The sequence below is a fragment of the Sus scrofa genome, chromosome 1 (assembly GCF_000003025.6).
Source record: "Sus scrofa isolate TJ Tabasco breed Duroc chromosome 1, Sscrofa11.1, whole genome shotgun sequence".
Lineage (NCBI taxonomy): Eukaryota > Metazoa > Chordata > Mammalia > Artiodactyla > Suidae > Sus > Sus scrofa.
In genome coordinates this window covers 160,462,673-160,490,500 of record NC_010443.5, presented here as the reverse complement: position 1 = coordinate 160,490,500, position 27,828 = coordinate 160,462,673, and the positions used below count along the sequence as shown (strand labels likewise).

Genomic DNA, 27,828 nt, shown 5'->3' with positions numbered 1-27,828 from the left:
GAAACCACATGGTGAAATTATAACACATGTGGCTACTTGAGTGATTTTGCCTTCTCATTGCCTGTTAGAAACTAGAATAAATCCTTAATCTGTGCATCCTCACCTTGCTATAATTTGTATCCACAGATATGTAGTTGAAAAAAGTCAAGAGGTTTATGAAGAAATTATGTTTTATGTAGCATCACAGGAGAAGGACTTTTATACTATAAACTATTCTATTTTTTCCCTTTCCTTTTTTTTTAAATTGAATTTTATTGGAGTATAGTTAACTTAAAATGTTGTATAGGTTTTGGGTGTACAGCAAAGTGAACTACTCGTGAATATGAATATATCCATTCTTTTTTCACCATATAGGTTTTCCAGACCATTTAAAAATATAGATGGCACATAAAAGGGATAATTCAGGGGTTTGGTTTAAATGTAAATATATTTGCTTTTAGAAAAAAAGAAGTGGATTATAAAGCCTAGATAAGTCCCTTTAAAATTAAGAAAACATTTTGAAAAAAATTCTAAGTAGCTTTATTTAAAGAGCTGGAAATGCAGGAGAATCATCCTTCCATTTTCTCACTAGTTCATAGTCCTTATGATTCAACAGGCTAGATGCTAACCTAATAACATTAGCCAATTAATAAAGATCTCTTAAAACTTGTTTTAATCTTATTTTAATCTTATTAAAATCAGACCATAGAGTTCTGAACAGTATTATATATTTGTACCAAATAATATACAAATAAGTAGCCATTTTAGCATTTACTATAACATTATGACTCTTTCACTTGGGCCGAAGAATATACTGTATGTGGGCACCCCTAGCACATGTGCTGTGAACTGAATGCTGCCAGGTGTGTTGGCCAAGTGACTCCACTTAGGGAAGCTTCCCTTTTTGGACTCATATTTTTCTAGATACTTTTAAGTCCTCAGTCGTAAGTAGTCTTCATTTGTCACACAAAATGGCTTAAAAATAATTATATATGACACTATATCTTTTGCTTTTCTGAAGCCCACTTATTACAAAAGAACATCTGATAAACAGGCAAGGTTTTATTTAAAGTTATTTTAACTAAGTCCTGGAAATGTATATCTTAAATACTATTTTTATTTTAACATGAGAACATTTTTGCAATTGTTTTTGTTAATTTAATGATTAATTTGGACATGAAAACCTTTACAATGGAATTTTTTGTTGTTGTTGTTTTTGACTGTACCCACACCCACATGCAGAAGTTCCAGGACCAGGGATCAAAGCTGCACCATAGCAGTGACACAAACCACAGCAGTGACAGTTCTGGATCCTTAACCTACTGAGCTACCAGAGAACTTTTACAATGATATGGTTTAAGAGCTACCTTTAAAAGAGAATTTAGTTGTGAGCCACACAAGAAGTCTCCAAAGAAGATATACAGATGGCCAACAAGCACATGAAAAAATGCTCAACATCACCAGTTATTAGAGAAATGCAAATCAAAACTACCATGAGATACCACCTCACACCAGTCAGATGGCCATTATTAATGGGTCCACAAATAACAAGTGCTGGAGGAGGTGTGGAGAAAAGAGAATCCTCCCACACTGTTGGTGGGAATGAAAACTGGTACAACCACTATGGAGTTACCTCAGAAAACTAAATATAGGACCCAGCAATCCCACTCTTGGACATATATCCGGACAAAACTTTGCTTGAAAAAGGCACATGTACCTGTGTGTTCACTGCAGCACTATTCACAATAGCCAAGACATGGAAACAACCTAAATGTCCATTGACAGATGAATGGGTTCAGAAAATGTGTTATATATACACAATAGAATACTACTTAGCCATAAAAAGGGCAAAATAATGCCATTTGCAGCAACATGGATGGAACTAGAGACTCTCATACTAAGTGAAGTAAGTCAGAAAGAGAAAGACAAATACCATATGATATAATTTATATCTGGAATCTAACATACAGCACAAATAAACCTTTCCACAGAAAAGAAACTCATGGACTTGTAGAACAGACTCCAAGGTGGAGGGGGCAGGAGTGGGATGGACTGGGAATCTGGGGTTAATAGATGCAAACTATTGCATTTGGAGTGGATAAACAATGAGATCCTGCTGTATAGCACTGGGAACTATATCTAGTCACTTATGATGGAGCATGATGGAGGATAATGTGAGAAAAAGAATGTAAATATGTATGTATGATTGGGTCACTTTGCTGTACCATAGAAAATTGACAGAACACTATAAACCAACTATAATGGAAAAAATAAAAATCATTTATAAAAAATTAAAAAATAAAAGAGAACTTAGTGAGACCAAACCTTACTTTTAAAGATAAAATGTTTAATCATCTAAGTCAGTAATAAAATATTTCACTGGGCTTTTTTTCAAATGTGGGGAATTGAAAACATAAATAAATAAGTTGAGAAAGTTATAGATTAAGCCCATAAGCAAAAAGGATAATGTGCAGAATTATAATAAAAATTCTTGGTTGAAATATTAATCCACAAGGGCACACAAACTGTTTAAGTTTGCAGAAATCTTGAATTATGTTTTTATTACAATTGTCTCTTTACTATAATTGCTCGAATGTGGTTATTCCTATTAGCTTCTAATGAAAACAATTCTCTTCCCATTGAAAAATGCAATTCTACAGTGGAATTGAATCCTATCAGTTTTTGTAGTCACTCTTTGGGATAACTAGGACCTAATATGACCTATATTTTCTTTGGCTTGTATATACATAATTTTATAGTACTAGGTGCTATGTCAGAGGTGGAAGATGACCAATTACATTTATTTATTGAACATCTATTGTGTTTGGTGTTTCAGAATGTAAGGCACCTTTTGTGCCCATACGCTGAATACAATTTAAGGAAGAGTGAGTTGATCAAAAAAAAGTAGAATAATTAGCTGAAATATAAACCTAGAAGAATAAGACCAGTAGCATAATAGAGACAAAAATCAAATTCAAGGAATTTTGAAGAAAAAGAAATGGCATCAAGAGTGAAGGAGAGAGGCAGTTCAAAGTGTCTTGGGGCAGATGACACAGAAAAAGAGATATCTTGATAAGGGTAGGATCATGGCATAATAGAGTGAAGAGGAAGTATGCTGATTCTATAAATCTATGTTTAGGAGGATTTAATTCCTTTTTACATATGAATATGTTCCATTGATATATATTGCTCATTATTAATGAGAAAACTCACTCATAAAGCAGGCTGTGAGATAGCTGGCAGACTTAATCGGCAAACCGATTCTTTAATGTTGCTTTCCTTAGCCTAACCATTGATTTTGATGTTGATAATATTGTACAGGAAAATCATTTCATTGTGACTTTTGATATCTGTTATATATGATATCTTTGACCTCTGCAAACACTGATGAATGGAGATTCAGATAAGTATTTTTGTTTTCAAAACAGTGTTTAGGGCAAGCCAAAGAATTCATGGAAGCAACATGTCTAGAAAAACCTTAATGCCAGCAGTAAATACCTGAGGGATTCTTGATGTTTCTAAGTGAGAATTGAATTTCTTTCACTTTTTTTCTTGGTATCATGAGTTAAGTCAATGAAGAATGTGTATGTTTAGATAGTTGGCATAAATAACCTTGTTGCAAGTTATTAATATTGTAATTGTTTTCTTTTTACAGCTGCAGGTATGGCATATGGAAATCCCCAGGCTAAGGGTCAAATCAGAGCTGCATCTGCTGGCCTATGCCACAGCTAAGGCAATGTGGGATCCTAACCACATCTGTGACCTACACTGCAGCTTGCCCCAGTGCAGCTTGCAACAATGCCAGATCCTTAATTCACTGAAGGAGGCCAGGGATAGAACTCAAATCCTCATGGATACTAGTTGGGTTCTTAACCTATGAGCCACAATAGGAACTCCTGAAAGTTATTATTTCAATTACAATATCTACCTTATCAATGTATTTTAATAGGACAAACTTGAAGTTGTAGTAAATTCTCAATAGTACAAATTCTTTCTTTGTCCCTATTTACATTTTCTTTCCAAACAATATTTTGCCTTCTCCATGTAGCAAGTGACAAAATTTTCTCAACGTGATATGTGAATGAAAGAACTGATTAAGCATCTACTATCATCAGACATTATGATAGACACTATGGGTACAAAAGTCAACAATAAAGTCTACATCATCATGTGGTTCACTTTGGCTGTGAGTTTGTTTGAAAATCCTCTAGAATTGTCTACACGGTCATAATAACTAGAAGGAAATATATACTCTGTTATAACATTCCCCTACATTCTTCAAAAATCCAGAATCACACAACAAAACAATGAACTACAGTTGTTAATTAAATTTGGGTTACACACTGTACTAGAAAATAAGATGGATGTCTTCCCTTCACTGTGTTTACTCTCCATCATGTTTCTCTGATAAATCCAGAACCATAGCATTTCATAATACAGTGTGAATGGTGCCCCTTAAGTGTTGGGTAGTACTTAACTAGCTAGGCACATGCAATAGTAAAACCAAAAAGTAAATAGGTGGCCAACTTGGTACATAAGAAATGTTGAGTTTTGAAGAGTAGATAGAAATAAACAGTTGCACATGTAATTGTAGATTTAAGGGGTGTATATTTTATCTATAAAAATAAAATCCTAATAGGCTTGCATCTGGTCTGGGAAATGGAATCATAAGCAATGATGCCAGGTAAAATTGGTGCCATTGAGAACCCAAAGCCAATTAGTGATCCATCTTCTTGAAAACAGGACTTGATAGAATTTGAAAGAGATATGATTTCAACATAATTTTCCTTTGCTATTATTATAGTCATCAAGAGAGAGATGACAGCTAACCATTTAGAAAACATCTCTCTTAATGATTGCTTATTTGCATGAAATCTTAACATACTAGATTTTATAACCACTTAACTTCCTCACTAAAATTACCTGACTTTATTTTTGCACAAATATAATATGCCTATAGTTTTGAAAAAATGTATCCTACTAATATCACTAATTACAGACTTGCTTGCCAAGATAATGAAGGAAATTGTACATGAACCACTCTTAAATTATATATTGGCGAATGATAAATTTTCCTTCTATCAATCATGATTTTTTCCCCAATGCACTATGCAATTTGTGTATCCATTCATTCCTCTGAATTGTTTTGCTATCACTGGCATATTCAAATTTTCCAGAATGAATTGTGTAGACTTTAGTTAGGGAGAAAGGATAGTGTTTCACATAATGATGTGTACTAATGAAAAATGCATTGAAAAAGTCATTATTAATTAACTTACTGAGGTTATTCAAGGGCAGAGAGAGGCAACAGAGGCGTAATAAGCATTGAATAAAAATAAAATGTAAGAAGTAAGTCCTGTTATGTGGAACTTTTACATAACCTTTTTGCCCAGGCACCCAAGTGTGTGAAGTCATATTCTGGCTCACACTTCAAACATGCCTTGATATCAGGGGTTTCATCCCTCTGGACAATACAGTTCTCATCACTTGCAAATCCTTTGACCACACTGAATTACTGAGAGGTTTATAAAGAAAGGGAAAAATAATAAGGTCCCAAGCATTCTGCAATAGATTGAAAATAAGTGGCAATCACAAAGTCCTCCTCTATTCTCCTCATGTCCTTCTGTCTTTCCCTTGTTTTCCTCTTCCACAAGATCCCATGAACTTCTCGAAAGCAATATGTGTTTTAGTCATCCTTGCTCTCACTCAGGTTCCAATGTCTAGTTCCATGACAGTACGTAATGAAGATGTACTGGTTACTCTGCTCACCAGGATTACTGTGTTCTCTGTTAATGTGGTTTTCTACTTGTAGCCTGTGGCTTCTGCAATAAGCCTACCTTTTACACTGGTATGTATCTTTCATTCTTAAAGAATCTCACATACTAATGGACTTATGCCAGCAAGCTGGTATCCTCTCTCTAGCATCCATGGTGGTCATGAACTTGGAGATGTTTCCTGGTGAGCCTCCTGTGCAGGGTGTCTTTGCTCATCTCCTCTCTGCTCTGAGGCCTGTGATTTTGCTGTTGAGTAGGATTATTGCGCCTTTGGGGCTTTCCATTGGATTTGTAACATCTTGATACCCATTTGATAGGGTTTCTATTGGAAAATGTTCCATGGGAAAAAGTAAATCCCACTAGTATTGCAGAGCTTTCCTGTTCTTGCCTCAACTAGCTCAAACTGTGGGGTTACATGAAATTGCACATCAAAATTAAATCCCCTCCAATAAGTCACATGATTTAACATAAAATTATACCCTAGAAATCCATAAGCACCTAAAATAAAGTGCTTCTGCTTTTTTCATGTTCCTCTATTTCAGGAGTGCAGAAAAAATAGGATGAGAGAATCACCCACACAAGGATAGGCACAAATGGAAGCGAGATATCGGCCCCTTATTGGATTGTGATTTGGTCTGGTTCTCTGGCCATTCAGTTACTGTAGTGGACAGTATTCATTGTTTTTAACTGATCAAAATATGAAAGTCTTTTCTGCATTTGGGAAAACCCTCCTATATGTCTTGTGAGAAGATGGATCTCAAAAAAATATTATTACTGACTCATGCCAAGAGTATTCTGCCTATGCTTTCTTCCAAGAATTGTATGGTTTCTGGTCTTACATTTAGATCTTTAATCCATTTTGGGAGTATATATTTGTATAGAGCATAAGAAAACATTCTAATTTCATTCTTTAACATATAGCTATTCAGTTTTCCCAGCATCACTTATTGAAGAGATTGTCTTTCCCCCATATAAATATGGGTTTATTCTGGGCTCTTTATTCTGTTCCACTGATCTATGTGTCTCTTTTGGTCCCAGTACCATACTGCTTTGATTGCTGTATTTTTGTAGTATAGTCTTAAGTCTGGGGAAAAGTTTCATATAATCCAGATTCTCAGTTTGAGTTTGGGCTCTGCCAAGTAGATCCACAGAAAATAATTCAAATGGAGTAGCTTATTTGGAAATACCACAAGAAGTATAGGGATGTGGGGCTGGGAAAGGAAGCAAGCTAATAAAAGATACCCTATCAAGTTAGTTATTGCATGGGAAACCAAAGCTTAATCCCAAAAGGGAATTCTAGGAGCTAGTGGAGAACACACACATCAACGTTATACCACTTGAGGGGGTGACTGAGCTGGGATATTTATATACTAACCCCACTGGTCATTGTTTGAAGTTGTCCCTGAGGACACTAAGCAGGTTCAGGTGGCCAGAGAAAGCTACAGGTAATGAAATGCAATGCCTTTTATATGACTTACGTGTGTATGGCACAACAAGCAATTATTATCTTGAAGCAACACTGAGAATTAAAGAAATTTATATTAATACGGAGATGAGGGAAACTGTGGCTCAAAAAAAATGGTCTATTAGAGTTCAATTTTCTCTAATTCTAAAGCCTTTATGGAAATAAAGTGGCACCTCTTGACATAACATAGACAGAGCAGGGAAAGGGAAGAAAGTGCCATTAGCATATCATAAATGCAGAACAATGCCATAGATGCAGAAGGAACCAAAAAAGTTGCTTTAGTGCACAAAGCATTTATTTTGTCTCTCTAAGAATATTTGACAGTCAGAGCTAAGGATTGACGAAGGGGAAATTCATCCCTGGATTCCTGTGATCTTGATCATTCATAGTTCTCCTTACATGCAATCTTTCTGTTTCCAGAATGAGGAAAAAAATACAAAACTTAGTTGTGTGAGATGACAACTAAAATAAGATGAAAGTTGAAATTTTACTAGGAGGTTCACTGGGTTTAATAGCATCCCTACAAAATCCATATTTACTCACTTTAATAGCATCCCTACAAAATCCATATTTACTCAGAACCTCAGAATGTGACCTCATTTGAAAACCAGACTTTTGGAGCTGTAATTAATTAGGATAAGATCATCCTGGATTAAGGTGAGCCATAAATCCAATGACTGGTATCCTTATATAAAGTCTTTGTAAAGACACACAAGGAAGAAGACCAGGTAAACAATGGAGCAGGGAGTGGAGTGATACAGCTATAAACCATGGATTTCCAACAACCACCTGGAAATAAACATGCAAAGATTCTCCCTTCGAGCCTTCAGAGGGAACATGAGGCTGTTGATGCCTTACTTTTAGATCTGTCACCTTCAGAATCTTCTTTGAGATAATAAATTTCTGTTGTTAGTCACCTGCTTGTGATCATTAGTTATAGCAGCCCTGAGAAACTAACACAGGTTTTTATGGGCTTGTGTTTCCTCAAATTCCTATGTTAAAATTCCAACCTTCAGTATCTCAAAACACGACTATATTGGAGATAGAGCCTTTAAACAGGTAATTAAGGTCAAACGAAGTCATGTGGATGGGCCATAATGAAATATAAGTGGTGCCATAAGATGAGATTTGGACATGGATACCACATAAATAGAGGGACCACCATTTGCAGACAGCCTTCTGCAAGCCAAAGATAGAGGCCTTGAAAGAAATCAAACCTGCTGACACCTTGATTTTGAACTACAAGCCTCCAGAACACTGCAAAAATAAATTTCTGTCGTTCAAGATACTCAGTCTGTGATATTTTTTCATAGCAATCATAGCAAGATAGTACGGGGTATGGAGTAGGGAAAAGATGAAAAATAAACTTCCACTTTTATACTTATTACACCCCTACTCTTCTACTTTAGGGGCAGGAGATAGTTGTACATATAGCTGAGGGATCCTCTGAAGGAAGGAGAAAGAGATTGACACATGAAGAGGTTCTGATAGGTGGTGGGTATTTAGTGTGCATTTGGCTGCTTTGTGCTATAGTTACATTGGCCAGAGATGGGGCAACACTGAGGGTATTTTCTATTCCCTTGGAGTTTTTATGTAGCCATCCTTGGCCAGTGCTTTATTTTTTCCTTTGTCTGGGAGTGCTATTTACATGGGGAACAGCACTAATTTTAAAGAAAAAGAGGAACAGGGATGGACTCAATGGGTAGAAATAAGGAACTGGTGGTTTCCAGCAGATGTAGACTTGGGAATCATGTGTTTAGGATTCCTGGTAGTTCTTCCAATACAGAGCTAGAATTTGATAAAAGACAGACCTCCAAGAAAAACACTCAGTCTAGGAATAAACAATGCACAATTTGGTCCCTTGTAATGTAACTTTCATGTGCCTAAAACTCACATAATACCAGACAGACTTAAGAAAGACTGAATCCTCTGGAATTTCCATGATATTGTTTCCAATCCAGACAGTCACTGAAGCATAAGAGATTTGGAGACACAAGTTATTTTGCAGAACAGAAATACTAAAGCATTGTAAGATTTTTCTGGTAGGGTAATCCAGTCCATAATAGGAAGATATTACTTAAAAAATAGTTCATATTCTCTATACACTATATATTTTTCAAAGTAAACATGTCAGAATGTTTGTGTTGAATGAAGTAAGGTTACTACATGCTTGTTTGGTTTTTTTTTAGTTTGGATAAAAATGCTTCCCTTTTCCAGGCACTGCATACCATCTTCATATTTTAATATATAATTGAATTTTATTTGTTACACAAGAAGGTACAAACTGTAGATGGAAATTACATTTCTCAAATTCCTCTGGATTCAAAACTTACATTAGAGTGCCTTCTGGCAGCACTGAATGTATTAAGGACAGGAAAAATTCAATTTAGAAAAGAAGCACTCAAACATTGTTGATTCTTTTTTAAAAAAAAAGGTATTTATAAAGGGAAAAGAGTTAAATATCTTTTTTCAGTTTAGGTGAACTCTTTACTTATAATTATTTGGGCTTTAAAATTTCTTTATCAGAGCAACGCTTCCATTATTACATTTCTTCCAGGTAATGGCTACCTTATATAAGGATAAAGTCAAAGTAAAGGTAATTTATTGTCCACTAAAATTTTCATCTTCTGTCAGCATCCAAAATATGAGATCACATATATGAGCCCAAATACAAATTATAGAGATTAATTTTATTAAAATGCAGCAACAAGCAGAAATTTTCCCCAATATAATAAATCTTCCAGACAGATTAGAGACCTTGCATTTAAAACTGTGATGTTATCTTGCCTTCTAAAAAATTATTATAAAACTATAGTTAATAGAGTTGTTCATAGACATTCCTATAGCCTGATGCATTTTTCTTTAGACCTCAGGAGTATGAAATGAAAAAGAACTAAAAGGAACCAATGATTAGAAATTATGTTATAAGTATATATAGGCCTTTATAAGTAGGTTAACAAAATTATATATAAGAAAGATGTCTAAGTAAAGCCTAATAAGGCAGAACCTCAGTTTTAAGCAATTAAGATGGTGATAAAAATCATGACTTGCTGGGATTTTACAATTACCCGACTCTCAGGCATCCTTCAGAGCTCACACAAGAAATTCTGTCACCTTAGGAGCTAGCTAGTCCAACTGCCTCCTATCTGGATGGACTTTTGTTTTCCCTCTGAGATATGACCTTGAAAATGTCTTTTCACTCCATTATACCTAGAGTGCTGAAGTCCTCAGGAGATGATCAGAGGCACACAGGCCATCTGGAAATGAGGCCTTCTGTGCTAAGGTCTGGTCCTGTTGGAATTTCAACACCATGTTTATTGTGGTGACTTGAGTTTATTTCTTTTTCTTTTTTCTTTTTTTTTTTTCTTTTTAGGGTTGCAGCTGTGGCATATGGAAGTTCCCAGGCTAGGGGTTGAATTGGAACTGCAGATGCCAGCTACACCACAGCCACAGCAACACCAGATCTGAGCCATGTCTGGGACCTACACCACAGCTCAGGGCAATGATGGATCCTTAACCCAATGAGCAAGGTCAGGGATTGAACCCACATCCTCATGGATACTAGTTGGGTTTGTTAACACTGAGCCACAATGGCAACTCTCGGTTTATTTGTTTTTTAATCAAAGTTAATGTTAAGAATAAATTCTCTAGGAATACAAAGTTTGACCCCTTTTGGTTTTCTTTTCTCTGCTTTGACTCAGTGTTTCTGGATATTTAAATTTCTGCATATTCAAGTTTTCTGCGTCACTGGCTTGATGACCTTTACCCAGTGTCCTTCACAAGACATTTTGAGAGAATTTCAGAGTCACCAAACCTATGTCTTTACATTACCTTTTTGGGTTTACTGTGGATTCTTCCATTAATGCTCCATAAAGGGAAGGTTTTTCTTAAATTTTCTAAAAATCAGAGCTATGCCTTTTGGCCATAGCACCTAGCAAGCTATCACCAATTGTTTCAAACTTCTAAAATTCATCATATAATAATTAAAATAATAATAATAACCCTGGTGTGCTCATATTAGGAGAGAGAAAGCTACATATGGTTTGAGTATGGCCAATACTGAATGAAGCTTTCAACTCTTTAGGCATATAGTTTTCAATTTTTTAAATTAGAATAAAAACACCAATGTTTTTCATAAAATGGGGCAAAGGTCTTTGGAATTTGATAGCAGCCAGTGTAGAGGTGCTATCCTTCCAGTAAAGGCCTACAGCACTCTGGGTCAGCAATGCCTCCAACAGGGGTCAGAGGACACAGGATAATAGCAGAAACTTAGATAACTGCAGCCTCCAGGTTCCCAGAGCAGCTGCTTAAGTGCCCCTCCCCCGTCTTTTCTCCCACTTCCTCCGTGAGGCCTCTTCCCTCAAATATCAATTAAGTACTTGCTGTTTCTTTAATCATTCAATCCTTTCCCAAAACCTATTTTCACAATCTAGGTGTAATGCCTTTCTCCACTTGGAAACATGCAGAGGAAACAAGGAAAAGTGACAAACACAAGCTCACTGTATAGCACAGGGAACTATATCCAATCTTCTGGGACTAATCATAGTGGAAAAGAATATAAAAAAAGAATGTGTATATGTGTATAACTGAGTCACTTTGCTGTACAAAAGAAATTAGCATAATAGTGTTGTCAACAATATTTTAATAAAACACAAAAACAAACAAAAGCTGTTTCCCTTCCCCAAGTAATAAAAGTGAAACTCTTAAAAAGTGGGATTTATGCCAAATAGTCGCAGATATTATATACAATTTCATTAGTGTGAGTTCCCAATTTCATATGAGTACTATGCAGTTTCTCTTTGGAAACTTGATCATTATATTTGTTTTTCTTTAAATATGCACAGGCAGTGGGAGACCATGCATGGAGTTTATTAGGCCTAGCTAATTTTCTATCAATTCTAGGAAGACAAGATCAGCCATGTGCAGTTCATATCTGGCATTGGCAGCTAGGAAAAGCAAGATGTACTTTGTTCCCTAAAAATTAAAGTAATGTGAGACGTAAAATATCACAGTACCCATGAGGAAAGAAAAAAAAAAAGGCAGCAAAATGCTCAGAAGCAATCACCAAAGATAATTGTGTTATTAAAAAATCATTTGACTGTGTATAGATGAAAAGCCATATTTTGTTCAATCTAAAAAAGCTTTACGGTATATCTGAAACATCTAAATTACTTTTATTAATATATATAAAAATGTATAATTTCGGGTGGTATGCTGGATTAATTGCCTAACAAAGTAAGTGAGCCCTGTGAGCATGCCATGCAAATCATTTTGTAAAGGTCATTTTTTTTTTTTTTTTTTTTTTTTAGCAACAGTGGTCAAATCAAATATGCAATTTCAGGAATGATGTGGCACATAATGTGCTACTACATTCAACTCCTATGGCTATTAAACTCAACGAAGCCTTATTTTCAGAGACTAAGTATAATTAAATGAATCTGAGCTATTTGTGATTTATTCAGCATTTACTTACTTCACGAATGTTCACTGATGATCTACTGAGTGCTCAGCACTGGAAAGGGTACAGCCACCTCTCTTGCTTATTCTGATCTTTGCAGTCATAGTGCATTTTATCTCCAAATGTCTAGCATGGGGACCTGTCGGAGGAGATACTTGATTAAAAAAAAAAGGCTACTCTGTCTGATGAAATATTGTGGAGCATATACAAGGTACAAGATACTGCTGTAGGTCTTCAGGATATAATGGTGAAAAAAAAAGGACAAGTTTCTCACTCTCATAGAAATCATCCTCCAGTGGGAAAAAGGCCATAAATAAGAAACAAATAGAGTCACTTCGGATAGCAGTAACTTCCTGAAGAAAGGTGGTGGGATAGAATGAGACAAGTGTGAGCAAGATTTGATAGCTGTCTCAAGGAATACTACTTGGAGCTGAAAACTGGCCAGTCAGAGGACAGGGCTAAACAGAAGCTGAAAAGAAAGGTATTTCAAGCAAAAGTTGCTGATGCCAAAATCCCATGTTCTGAGTCTATTTTTAATATTAATATTTTCCATAAGTATGGATTCTTAAAATGTCAGATGTTTCTTATTTTTCATCAAGAGAAGGAGTTTCAAACTAGTGGCCAATTGGCGAGATGCAGACTGCAAAGCTGCTGTGTTTGGTCAGCACGACGTTTGGTGTTTGTTTTGTTTGTAAAACCAGAAGATCTGGTTTTGGGACCCAAGTCTTGGGACCTGATTTCCAGCCCAGCAAGCATCTGCTATACCTGGTGGGTAGCTGAACTCTTTAGATGAAGTGTGAGATTTTATATTACATTTGCTAATCTCTAGTCAACTTGTTCTTTTGCCCCAGGGTTGAAGCGAAAGTTCAGCTGTTGTTTCTCCTCATGCTCCTGTTCTTGGTTTTCTCCATAACTATGTTTCCATCAAAAGTTGAAAAAGAAAAGCTAAGTTTAGAGGTTGATGTGTTTCAAGAAAAATGGTCAAATACTATGTAATCTAGTCCTTAGGTCAGTTGAGTATAATCCACATTTTTTCCCTCTCATCTGTATTTTCTTCCCTGGTCCTATTAGGAATATGAGTTTGAGACACTTGAACTGGGATTTTAAAAATCAAGACCATGGTTCAAAACTGCTTTTTGGAAAAAATTAAATAAAATTAGAATAATTACCGGTTTTAGGGTGCTTCCGTGGGACAAGTTTGTGTATCTCAACTAATTGAATTAGAATTTTATTTTCCCCATCACTAAAAATTATAACGGATCAGAAAATATGCCTTTCATTCTCAACGTTCTCATCTGTAAATCTATTGATTTGGTCATATAATAATTAACTTTGCCACATTATTCTAACAATTAAAAGAGTTAATCTATATAAACCCATAGTACATGGTAGACAATAAATATAAAATTCTCTTTAATACATTTATAATTTGTTTGGCACCAAAGCACTCATAAGAATGACTTACTTCACCTTAGTTATATTCTGAAGTTCTCAAGTTCTCACAAGGTGATTAGAAAAGGAAGAGTCAGAGGCAGTAGGAGAAAGGGATGGGAAAACAGTAAAATTATTCAATGCATAGTGAATGCCAGCTACGTACAAAGTTCTTGGCTCAAACTGCTGTTACAAAAATCTTAACAGTGTTGGTTACCTCCATTTTACAGATAAGGAAGAGAAGGGCAAAGAAGTTAAATATCTTGTCAAGGTCACACAGGAGTAAGAGTAAGAGAGATGCTTATATGTAACTTTCACAACCCCTTCTCTTGTTTACCCCCTACACCCCAGCCACCTAATAGATGTAGAACTCTTGTATAACTTCCGTGAGTGATTGAAATGAAATCATCCACACTAGTGGTTTTAACAAACTTGGACATGCACAGGAATCACCTGTAGAGTCCATTAAATGCCCTATCATCAAGGACTCTAATTCAAAGGATGATCCATCCATTTCATCAGGAGAAGCACCAGTGGATATCTCTCTGGGTCTCAAGAACTAATTTTAAGTGAAAATTGTAGAACATGGTGAAAATTTCCAAATGCTGCCTGAAAATAAGATACTGCATGAGAATGGATAAAACAAAACCTAATGTCACATAAAAATCTTTAAGATTGTCTCAGGTTGCTTTCAAAATTAGGGTAGAGTTGAGAGGACAGATGACTTGATAGAGTGAGAGATAACTAATATAATTAAATTATAAAATTTGGATCATACTTTGTTCTTTTTTGCATACTCAGAAATAGTTTGCTCATTCAAGTATAGAATACAAGTCTGTATAATTGAGTACTAAAATATTAATATTTAGAACTCTTCGTAATTACACCTTACATACATTCATGTTTAAACATTCTTAATTTCCATTGTATTTCTTTCTGAAATGAAAAAGAGTCTCTGCTGCATCTATTACCAATTTCTTTATATTTTTCCTGGTGAAAATGCTGAGAGGCTTCATTTAGAAAACAGCAGACATGACTGGAAATTACTGTCACTAGGATGCAGGGTGGAAACGGTCAATACAAAGAGATGCAAGACTAGGTCACAGTATTCTTCCTTAATTTTCAGGTGGAATGAATTGTAAAGGCTGCAATTTCAAGTGCTGCCTTAATGTCTTTGATTCCCATAGGTCCCCAAAGGCCTAACCATGAAACCACTGCTCTTGCCAGAAATGCCCCCCAAAATCAGCCAGAAAGACTAGCCCAACAGCCTGTTGCCCTATTAGCTGGGCCAGCTGCATTGTCTTTGTCTCAATTTAAGGGCTTTTACTTCCTTGTCAACCCACAAAATTAGTCAAACAAGACAATCACATTCTTTTTTTTTTTTTTTTTTTTTTCTGTCTTTTTGCCATTTCTTGGGCTGTTCCAGTGGCATATGGAGGTTCCCAGGCTACGGGTCTAATCGGAGCTGTAGCTGCTGGCCTACACCTGAGCCACAGCAACGCAGGATCTAAGCCGCGTCTGCGACCTACACCACAGCTCATGGCAACGCTGGATCCTTAACCCACTGAGCAAGGGCAGGGATCAAACCCGCAACCTCATGGTTCCTAGTCGGATTCGTTAACCACTGCGCCACGATGGGAACTCCCCAGACAATCACATTCTTTTGCAGGAACCAGAGGATACTCTACTTCTGGTTACTATAAAACTAATTCCAGCAGGCCCTGTTTGTTCCCTCTGTCTCTGAGTGCAAGCCCCCATGAGGTCCTGCATGCTGTGTGATGTCCTTCTCCCCCAAACTGTGTGTTTATGTGGTGAATAAATGGTGCCAGTTTCATGTTTGCAGTGTTGGGTGTTGTGTGTTCCACCATCTTGTAGTATTTAAGGCAGGAATCCCTATTTTACCAACAGGGCAAATAAGAGGCAAACAAGACAAAGAACGTCTACAAATCTTAAGTTTTCAAATATTCACCTACTGTTTAAATGCCTTTTCTATCTGCAGTTAGCCTAATGTGAAGCTCTATTTTCACCCAGAGCAGAACTTAGGAAATAAAGACTTCTTTGAAGTCAGTACAGACCTGGATTTGAATTATACCTTTGATGCTTCCTCACAGCACTTTGGGAAAGTTAAACTTTCTCATCTAAAAGTGGGGAAAATGCTATTTCTTTCATAGTGCTGTGGAGAAGACTATGTACAATACTACACATTAAGTATTTATCACAAACCCTGAGTTGAGATGACATACATCTGGAGGAGATAACATACACTGAATATTTAACACAATTCCTAAAAGAAAGCCAGTCATTCTGTGTCTCTGCCATAGTTCAGGCTGGTATGAGCATCAGGCATCTAGACTTTTATTTATTTATTTTTTTTGGCCACGGCAATGCCAGATCCCAGCTGGGTCTGTTGCCGCAGCTCATGGCAACGCTGGATCCTTAACCCACTGAACAAAGCCAGGGATTGAACCCACATCCTCATAGATAGTAGTTGGGTTCATTACCACTGAACCACAATAGGAACTCTGATATCTGAAGTTTCTAGAGCTCAAAGCTTATGGGAACTAGAAGAGGAAGCTATCACTAAGCAGAAGGTCAAGAACTAAGGAAAATGAGAACTTGTCCCCTAAAAGAGCACATGGATAGTTTTGGGCCAACTTCAGAAGAGTCTGGTATTGAGATGTCCAAGTAGGCCGGCATCCACAGCAGCACATAACACAGAACAATGGTGTTATGATACACAGCTGTAAGATCAACCACAGCCAATTGATCCAAATACTACTACCCAAGAATCTGTTTACTTGACAATCAAGTGGCCCATATGTTGATTATTGCATTTCATATTTGATGCATTAAATACTTTAAGTGTTCTTGCTTCATTTTTACTCAATTTCTGGCCTTACATAGCTATCAAATGAATTTAATATATATATATTTCAATTTATTATAGTCAATTTAAAATGTTCTGTCAATTTCTGATGTACAGCATTATGACCCAGTTATAATGAATATATTTTAAATAATCTAAAAACCCAGGAGACTATTTTCAATTTTTAATATCTTAAATAATATTCTAGTGCCTAATTTTACATGTAAAGGTATTTTGTGCTCTGTATTTAGAATAATTTAGTAAAACTTTAAAATTTTTAACTCAGGATTGTTTATCAAAATAGCTGTACAATTGGCATTCCCATTAGTAACATAAAGTATTATGCCTTTACCTAAATTTAGGTTAGGTTGCTTGATATTACTTCAAACAGTTATCGTTCATTTGATTTCTTTTATTATTATTATTATTATTTTCTTTGGTACTAAATATAGTTTCTCATTTATGATTTGACTGTTCATGTCAATCATTTTTCAGCTTATAAGGTCTCAGTGTTTTAGTTTCACTTCGAATATGCTCTTTTAATAATAGCAAAGAATACTATATTTGTTGCAGTTTCTCCATTCTATTATTCACCTTTTGTTTTTAATTATGTATTTTTGCCTTTTGAAGCAAAAACAATACCTAAAATTTAAATGTTTATCAAGCCAATTGTCCACTTTTTTTGGTATGCCTGTAGTTTCTTTTAAACTAAGGAAGTCCTCCATTCAGAGATTTGACAAATAGTTAATGATACATTATTTAGTTATTCTAGTTTAATTTTCCTGGTTTGAGTTTTTAACTCTTAATGCATCCCAAACCTATTTCTTTGTGTGGTGTGAGGTGAGGTTTCTAATTTCTGGTTTGGCATTTATCAGATAAAAGATCTTAATTTACAATTCCAAATTCTTTTCTTTTTCATCCCTAGAGTCTTCACTTTCCCCCTTGGCCAAGAAGAGAGATAAAAGATTGTAGGCAAGTATGAAATATTGCATTGTTGTTTCCCTAATTAACATGGAGCAAGAATCTATGCCAGGGAATGACTTTCCTGAATATCTTCACATTCTGGTTGATAACTTGATGTTTGCTTGTTTGTAGGAAATACTGAGAAATAATCAGATTGACCAAATAATGCTTAAAATACTTATAGTTTGGAGAAATAGTAAAAAATTAAAGAAACATGGAAACTCAACTTTACTAGAGTCTATCATCTCTGAAAGGTAAATATGAATTCATGACTTCTAGATTATTAGACAAACTGAAAGCAAAAACGTTTTTACGGAAATTTCTGTAAGGAATTATTAGGAGAGAGCTGTGAGATGGAGCAGGAAATTATGTTATTAGCAAAGGATATCAATATGAATTAAGCAGAGTTAGGAAAAATAGAGTTCTGTTGCTACTTTTTTGGAGGGTCATTTCTGCTGCTTTGGGCAGAATAATCCATCAGAACCAATGAGGGGAAACATGAAAAAGTGCAAATCCAAATAGGGATCCCAAATGGCTAAACAATTTGTGGAGAAAATGCAGGAGGCCTTAACTGGAAGCCTTGTTAGTCCTCTAAGATCTTTCTCTAGTTGCTCTGACTTTTATTTTTAGGTAGAACATTAAATTAGGAGTGAGCACAGAAAAGGCCATGGCAGAGCCAGGTGGCCAAGGCAGATATATTCTTCCCAAGTCACTGACAAGAAGGAACAGAAAGAAGGAAAGACAAGATTAGAATGGTTAAGGGGCTTTTGTCTACCTTTCAAAAAATGTTCTTGTTTATTTTTGTTACTTTGCCTACTTGCTTGTGTATTTGTTGTCAGGGTCAATGTACCAAGTATTATGGTCAGAATCAAAGACAAGTGAGTCCAAATGGTCTGAAGCTACATCGATCCACCAAATTTTCATTGGGTTCCAATCATAAGCCATCATCCATTTTAGGAAATTGAAATACATGCAGGAACAATGCAGATATGCTCCCTGCCCTTACGGAAACTCTTCTTCTCTCTTTCTCTTGAAATATTTAAAACAGAAAACACAGAGAATAATGTAACACATAATCCTTCATCCTCTTGAGATTTAACAGATGTTAACATTTTGCATATTTGTTTCAAAGCTTTTATTTAAATAAAATCATATAGCTACAGTGAGAGCTGCTTTGACCTCTCTCTAATATCCCTTCTTCTTTTCAGGGAAGTAATTAATTATCTTTAAGTTGGCATTCTTCCAATGTTTAAAAAATATATTATCACATACATACTTGCTCATGAAAAATATGTAGTGTTAAGTTTGTATTTTGGAAATTTTGAAATAATGTGTTTAGTATAAAATGATAATCTTCTTTTCATACTCTATATCAGGCTCTTGAGATAATTCACTTAAATTTGTATTAAATACATACTATCTCAGGCATTGTTCGAGGTGCTAGAATAAAGCAATGAACCCCCCCCCAAATCTATGCTCTTATGAAGCTTATATTCTAGTAGGGTGAACAGAAAATAAACAAATCATGGACTTGGAGAATAAACTTGTGGTTGCCAAGGAAGAGGGGGAGTAAGTGGGAGGGATGGGGTGCTTGGGGTTAGCAGATGTACCCTATTGCCTTTGGAATGGATTAGCAATGAGATCCTGCTGTGTAGCACTGGGAACTATGTCTGGTCACTTATGATAGAGCATGATAATGTGAGAAAAAAAGATTGTATACTTGTATGTGTAACTGGGTCACCATGCTATACAGTAGGAAAAAAATAATATATTGGGGAAATAAATAAAATAAAATAAAATAATAAGAAAATATGAAATAGTTTATGTAGGCTACTGGTGTGGACTGTTTTGCACTCCCTCCCCCCCAAAAGGAAGTCACAGGTTGAGGCCCAAACCTACAATGTAACTCAGTTTGAAGATAGGGCCTATACAGAGGAAATAAGTGATAAGTGAGTTCATAAAGGAAGGGTTTTAATTTGATAGTATGGATGTCTTACAAGAGGAAGAGATGCCAGAAATTTTTCTTTCTTTCAGTACCAGCACAGATGAAAGATTATATGAGGACATAGAAAAAGGATACCATCTGCAAGCTATGAAGATAGCCCACATGAGATACCAAATCTACTGGTAAAACCAAATCTCCTGGCACCTCAATCAGAAACTTCTAGTCTTCAGAACTGTGAGAAAATAAGATTTTGTGATTTAAGTCACCCACTGTGTAGCCCAGTGGGGCTCCTTAATAGGAGCCCTAGCAAACTAATATAGTTGCTATAAATTAAGTGCTAACAAGAGACATAAAATAGGAAAAAGGTAGATGAAGTAAGGGGGTCAGACTGGAATTTGAAATTGTGTGTCCAGTTAAGAAAGATCTTAATTAAGAATTTACTCTTGAGAAAAGACCTGAAGAAAGTAAAGGAGCAGATCATTTGGCTCTCTGAGGTGTCAGGAACTGCAAGTGTAGAGACTGAAGCAGAAGAGCACCTGGCATGTTCCAGGAGCAGTGAGGAAGCCTGGAGGGCAAGAGTGGAGGGAAAGAAGAAAAGGGAGAGAGGAGATGAGGTCAGAGAGTAACAGAGGCCAGATCATGTAGATACTTTTGGAGCATGTCACAGCAGAGGACATGCTGGATCTGACACACTTTTTAACAGATCACTCTGAACAGTCCTATGAAGGAAAAAGGTCAAGGTCTAGTAGAAGCAGGGAAACCTCTTGTAAAGGTTATTTCAGTAGCAAAAACAAAAATGATAGTGATTTCAATGTAGGTGATAAGATTTGAGATATATTTTGAAGGCTCTGGACAACTATAAGAATGGTCTTGCCAGTAACAGAGGTAAGGAAGACTGCATGAAGGACAGGTTTGAGGTCATACAATCCTGAGTCCAAGATGTTAAGACACAATGTTGAATAAATGGCTGTGAGATATAGGGGTCTGGAGTTCAGGGGAGTGATCTAGGCTGGAGATACAATTTTAAAGTCATTGGCACAAGGTTGGTATTTAGAGCCATAAAAATGGATGATGTCACTTAAAGAATAAATGTTGATAGAAAAGAGAAATTCAAGGAGAGGTTATGAAGACGACCAGAAACAAGAAAAGGAATCAAAGAGATTGGCCAGAAATTTAGGAGGAAAAGCATGAATGTTAAATGAGGAAAATGGGGTCATCAAGTGGGATCAAATATATCAGTATTATTATACATAGATCAAGGTCATTCACTTATTTTCTGCATAGTTTTCTATGATACAAATGCAACCATTTTTATTTATGCATTTCTGTTACAATAGACATTTTTATTTAATACTTTTATTAGTATTATAGCAATGACTATCTCTGTCCATGAAAGATAGTTGCTTTAGGATGTCCCCAGATGAAGAAACATTAGTGGTAGAATATGCATTCTCATCTTTTCTTGATACTGCTAGATTGCTTTTGAAAGTGATTGTGCCAAGGAATATCCCATCAGTAGTATCTGAGAGCTTATATTCTTGCTCACACATGGTGCTGTTTAATTTGTTTTTGATGGATGGATGTGAATTGGTATCATGTTGTTTTAATTGGCATATGCTTGATAGTTCTAATAAAATGCATCTAATGTGAAATGCCTATTCATAGCCTTTGCCCTTTTTTCAACTGGGTTGTTTTTCATCCTTATTAATTTTCAGATACTTCTTACATAAATAGGATACTTACCCTTCACTGGTTAAATGCATTGCAAATCAATGCTTCTTCTAGCAAATGACTTATCTATTACTTTGTTTATAGTATCTTTAGTTGTATATTTAAAAAAAAAACTTTAATGTATATAGCATGGTGGGGAGGAATGAGTTTTAGAAAGTGAAGATGGAAAACTAAGAGATAAGTTTTAAGTTTGATGATGGAGAGTAGAGTTGAACACCCAATAAGCTATCACTTCAAAAAATTAATCAGTTCATCAACTCAAATGATCAATTAATTAATCCATCAAAAGAGTAAGCCAACCAGCTATATTTTGAGAGTAGAAGGCTAGCTGGTGGGACTCTGTCACAGAGAGAGAAAAAAACTACATAGGGAAATGAAAAAATTCTGGACAACACTGAGAATGCATTTGAAATGACAAAATGATTTTACAGTAGCTCTTGTCTATGAATCCATTTGATTTTCTCAAGCTCCATTCAGCTTCCCAAGTGAAGGCAGAGGAATAGTACACGCTGAGATTTTTCTGGCATTGCAGTTTTCTAGGAAACCCTGAACAGAGCTCCCAGAGAACAAGGAGGTTTACATGAAGGTGGAAATGAGATGATCTGGAAGTTGCATGAAGGAGTAAGAATGTTGTTGCCCCCATCTACCTATTCTGAGGGACTTAGGGTTCTGTGGACTGAATTGTGTCTCCCCAAATTCCTATGTTGAAGCCCTTATACTCCATGTGACTATATTTGGAGATAGAACCTACAAGGAGGTAATTAAAGCTAAATGATGCCACAAGGCTGGGATAGTGATACAATAGGATTAGTGTTCTTCTAAGAAGAGACACCAAAGAGCTCTTTCTCCACCATATGAGGACACAGTGAGGAGGTGCCATTTGCAATCCAAAGAGAAAGCCCTCTCCAGTCACTGATCCTACTAGGACCTTGATCTTAGACTTCAGTATCCACAACTGTGAGAAAATAAAGTTCTGTTGTTTAAGCTACCTAGCCTATGGTATTTTCTTTTGGCATTCTGAGCTGACTAAGATATGGGGTAAGGGAAAATGAGCAGCCTCCATCCGAGAAGCCTCAGCAAGAATTGCATATCAAAGGAAGAATAAGATTGTAGTCAAGGGAAAGAGAGAGAAGAAATTTTCTCAAAGAAGCTGAAGACAATTGGTCAGTTTCCCAGGAAACTGAATCTCAAATGGGCATAATTTTCTTTACTCTGCAAAGATGCCCCACAACTACTGTTGGCATTTTTATTTTAAATTTTGGAACTCTGTATTATTAAATAGAAATTTTAACACTTATGATAGAAATATTTTGTAAATTTCATGTTCGGAATTTTTATATTTAAACGTTTGCTAGTTTATTTTTTCCACAGATTTATTCTTAGGATTTTCATATTATCTAAAGGGTAACATGTGAGAGAGAGTTTCTGGCTGCTATTTTTTTATTTCTGATCATTGAAAAACCTAATTCAACATGCATTTTACCATATTCTATATTTTGACATATAAGAGGGCTCTTAATATGCTACAGAGTATAATTTTTATATGATGAACATTACTTATGGATCTGTTGATGATTATATTATATGGAAAATTTTTATTTTATGCGCTTTAATTGGGATTTCAATATAGGTATTCCTTTAATTTCTGTTTTTAACAATTGTATTACATGCATAAAAACATATACATCAAATAATAAAATTATTATAAAATTTTAAACCATTACAACTATTATATTATATATCAGTGTTTCAGTAAGGATTAAATAGTCATGAACATGCTGCACTAATATATACTAACTTCCAAGAATGCTAATTCATTATATACTCAGCGGTTCTATAATTGTGTTTAAAGGAGAAAATAATTGTGTGGATTAGTATTTATCAAAATAGATATTAAAGCAGATGATACTAGAACCTTAATGTAAAACCAACCTGAAAAACAACTTTTCAAATTGCCCGTCATGGAGCAGCAGAAATGAATCCGACTAGGAACCATGAGGTTGCGGGTTCGATCCCTGGCCTTGCTCAGTGGGTTAAGGATCCAGCGTTGCTGAGAGCTGTGGTGTAGGTTGCAGACACGGCTCGGATTCCACATTGCTGTGGCTGTGGCTTAGGCCAGTGGCTACGGCTCTGATTAGACCCCCTAGCCTGGGAACCTCCATATGCCATGGGTGCAGCCCTAAAAAGACAAACAAAACAAAACAAAAAACTTTTCAATTTGCTGAGGTTAAAAACCAGCTTTTTTCAAACATTCACATATTTAAATTTTCATCAGCATTCTCATTATTCCTGACTTAGACCCTTGTATCCCAATGTATTTTAGGGCCTAGTTTCATTGTGTTCATCTTTTCATAAATAAAATAACTTCTATTGTCTTAAAACATCATTATAAACCACAGTTCAGAGAGGTCGTTTAAGATCTCCTAGAGTGGGAATGTGTATACAATTCCTGAGTGTATATCAAGAATATTTCACTTTACTAGTGGCTTCAGAACAAGAAATTCTCAGTGTTACATCATCCTGAAATGGCCACTAATGAGCTCCAGGGCTATAAAAGTATAATAAGTTCTAACAATTTGGTGTAGAGATGTTTTTCTCATTTAGAAGTTTGACTTTTACTATCACAATGAAGATATATCCTCTATGATAAATCTAGTTGCTCTTGAAGAGATTTATTCTTTATCTGCATGCCTTGCAAATACCTCATCAAAATCAGGAGTAGGATAATGATCTTGGCAATAAATCTATTCTACTGTGCTATCTTTTCATATTACATAAAACTTTGAGAATTTTAAAGACTAAATAAAGATAGGACGGAGTGAGAAAAAGTAGCAAATAGGTTATTAAACAAATCCTATGTGCAATTCTGAATTTAAAAATTTTGAATGTTTTTCAAAAGTTTGAATTTATTTTTGTTTATCTAGAGTAAAGAAGACAGGTAAAACATTGAATTATATACCTGCAGAGACATCAAACAAGTAGACAATAATTCAGAGGTTCATTTCAGTATTTTTTTCTCATATCCTTATCAGAACATCTTCCTTGTTCTCTTTGAATATTATGGTATAATTAGTGCTAATGGCTCTTTATCAGCAAAACAAATTCAATTTTATTCCTTTTTGTGTGTGTTGCATTTTGTCAGTTCTAGGAAGGTTTTTTTTTTGACTCTTACAAAAGACCTGTCAAAAGCCAAGAGGCCAAAAGAGAATGTGAAGATTACAGGCAGGAGACCAGGGCCAAGTTTATTAACAGAACAATTGTGCCTGGCTGAGCTGGCTGTCTTTGGAGTAGATGTAGCTGGTGAACCTTTTGTCTACCAAACAGGTTCCCTCTCCAGAGCGTTAAAAGACCATATACATCCTATTGCTCTGAAAATGAAGATGGAAGACCTCAGAAGACAGGACAAATAGGCTTTCATATTTCTTCTATTGCCTTTAGCCACATTTTAAGTATGCTAGATGCCCCAATGTATATGCTGTTTTATTTCACTACCCTACACGGAATTGAAATAACTATGACTGTAGACAACTAACTTTACTATTAGAATTTGTTTAGTCACTTCGTTCAGCAATCACAACCTGAAGGGTATTCCTTTCAGTTAAGCAAAAGAAAATACTAAACTTAATTTTAAAACTGAGAGTGATTTTTCAGTTAATATTATTATCATTTCAGGAAAGTAAAAGGATATATCCTTAGCAGTGCCAATTAGAGATAATAGGCTTAATTAATAAAGATGCTAAAATGATTACATTTTTAATACATGTAGAAGGTCATGACCCATTGTCAATCTTTAATCCTAATTGTTTTGACATCATAAGTGGTACATTTCTAGAACATCCCATTCCAAGTTAAAATGACCTATTTCATTTTTATGCAAGTGGGGAGGATTTGACACTAATGTTTCTCATAAATATTTTTTATGAATTTTCTTATTCTGAAATGAAAGCCCGAATTTCTAATTATTCCAAGGGTAATTCAAAACATATTTAAAACATAATGTTTTCTCTATATTTATGGCCACTTCATTTTCACTGCGAAGTGACATTTTATTATCCTAAGAAAAATCATAGACATTTGCTTCTATGTATTTCAAAGCCAGGGAAGAAAAAACAGAGGTATGACCTCGCAGACTATAGAACACAGACAAATATAAGATCTACAACTATATTTCTGAGATATCAGTTGATTCATAAAAATAATCCAGCACATGAACAAAAATGTTTATTGACTCTATGACAGATAAACTGATTATCTGAGAAAAATAATAGGAAGGATGCCTGGGTATGCTTTTGTACTTTTTCCTAGCATTTTAGAGAGGAAATTCTTCGAGTACTGGGAGCATTATAACATGGAAAAATTGGACATATATTCAAACTTCATAAATATATACCATTTTTAGTATGGAAAATTTTTTACATTAAAAGATTAATGAAAACACCAAAAGAACACCCAGAGAAATTATGTTTTCCCCCATGTTTTTTTCCCTTCTAATTGTTTTCTTAAAGACATCATTTCTGTAGAGTATAAAGAAAAAGTTGGATTTATCATGGAAAGACTTTAATCTGGAGCACCATATGGTTATGTGTATTTTATATTATACAGAAATATCATCCCTAAGACATATTATTTGATAATAATTTAGTAGATCTAGGTTAAAATGGCATCTAATTTTCCCAGCTCAGCTTTCTGTAATTAATTGCTAAGATAAAAGAACTGGAAAAGCATGGAAAGCAATTACTAATATTTTCACTGTTGCAAGGACGTTGGAGCTTTTTTCCATTCTCTCTGAGTGACTTGACCTTCAAATTAACCCAATGAAAGGAGCACCCATGCTCTGCTGTCCCATCATCATCACCAGACTCAATGCGCCTTCAGGAACACGTGTTCTCTGGGAAGAAGAAAATCAGGAACTTGTCTTTATTCTATGTGGGTACAGTCATTGCTCCCCACCCTTCAACATTTCCTTTCATTCTCAGTTGAAGAGTGAAACTTCTGGAGAATAAATTTTTATGAAATAGACGTAGGAAATAACATTGGTATACTGCATTCTAAGAATCTGGTGGTGATGGGAACTGGAAAACCTCTGAGAGCAGTGTCTTCTGGGGGTTATTTTATTTTTCTTCTCCTGTTCAGAGTGAAAGAGATTTAGAAAAACCTGACCAAGGAGGTGAAAGACGTATAAGCTGAGAACTATAAAATATTGATAAAGGAAAATGAAGGTGGTTCAAAGAAATGGAAAGATATACCATGCTCTTGGATTGGAAAAATCAACATTGTTAAAATTGCCATAATACTCAAAGCAATCTACAGAATTAATGTGATCCCTATCAAGTTACCTATGACATTTTTCATAGAACTAAAAGAAGTAAATCCTAAAATTTATATTGAACCACAAAAGAACCAGAATTACCAAAGCAATCCTGAGGAAAAAGGACAAAAGCAGGAGGCATGACCATCTCAGAGTTCAGACATACTACAAAACTACAGCAATCCAATCAGTGTGGCATTGGCACTAAATAGACATATGGATCAATAGAACAGAACAGAGAGCCCAGAAATAAACCCACACACCTACAGCCAATTAATCTTTCACAAAGGTAACAATATATAGTGGAGAAAAAAGAGACTTTTTAGCAAGTGGTGTTGGGAAAGCTGGATAGCTGCATGTAAATCAATTAAGTTAGAATACCCCTCGCATCATACATAAAAATAAACTCAAAATGGCTTAAAGACAAATATAAGATATTACACCATGAAACTCATAGATGGGAACATAGGTAAAACATTTTCTGACATAAATTTTAGCATTTTTTTTAGGTCAGTCTCCCAAGACAAAAGAAATAAAAGCAAAAATAAACATGGGATGAAATCAAACTTAAGAGCTTTTGCACAGCAAAGGAAACAATAAACAAAATGAAAAGAAAATCTACTGAATGGGAGAAAATACTTGCATATGATGTGACCAACAAGAGATTAATTTCCAAAATATGTAATAGCTCATACAGTTCAATAATAATAATAAAAAAAAACCTCAGGGAGTTCCCATTGCAGTTCAGCAGTAACGAACCTGACTAATATCCATGAGAATGTGGGTTTGATCCCTGGCCTCACTCAGTGGGTTAAGGATCTGGCATTGCCATGAGTTGTGGTGTAGAAGACAGACACAGCTTTGATCTGGCATTGCTGTGGCTGTGGTGTAGGCTGGCAACTGCAGCT

At 35.4% G+C, this 27,828-nt stretch overlaps 1 long non-coding RNA gene across 2 annotated transcripts in view; it reads right to left on the bottom strand.

Annotated features, from left to right (window-relative positions):
- LOC102165284 overlaps positions 7,419 to 27,828 on the bottom strand; it is a 329,937-nt gene continuing 309,527 nt past the window's right edge. The window contains exons 6-7 of one of the 2 annotated variants that reach the window (XR_301130.3): positions 12,692 to 12,815; positions 7,419 to 7,628 (exon numbers count right to left, since the gene is read on the bottom strand). This is a non-coding gene — a long non-coding RNA (uncharacterized LOC102165284). The remainder of the gene's footprint in view (positions 7,629 to 12,691; positions 12,816 to 27,828) is intronic. The other variant, XR_002346112.1, reaches the window with a different exon arrangement.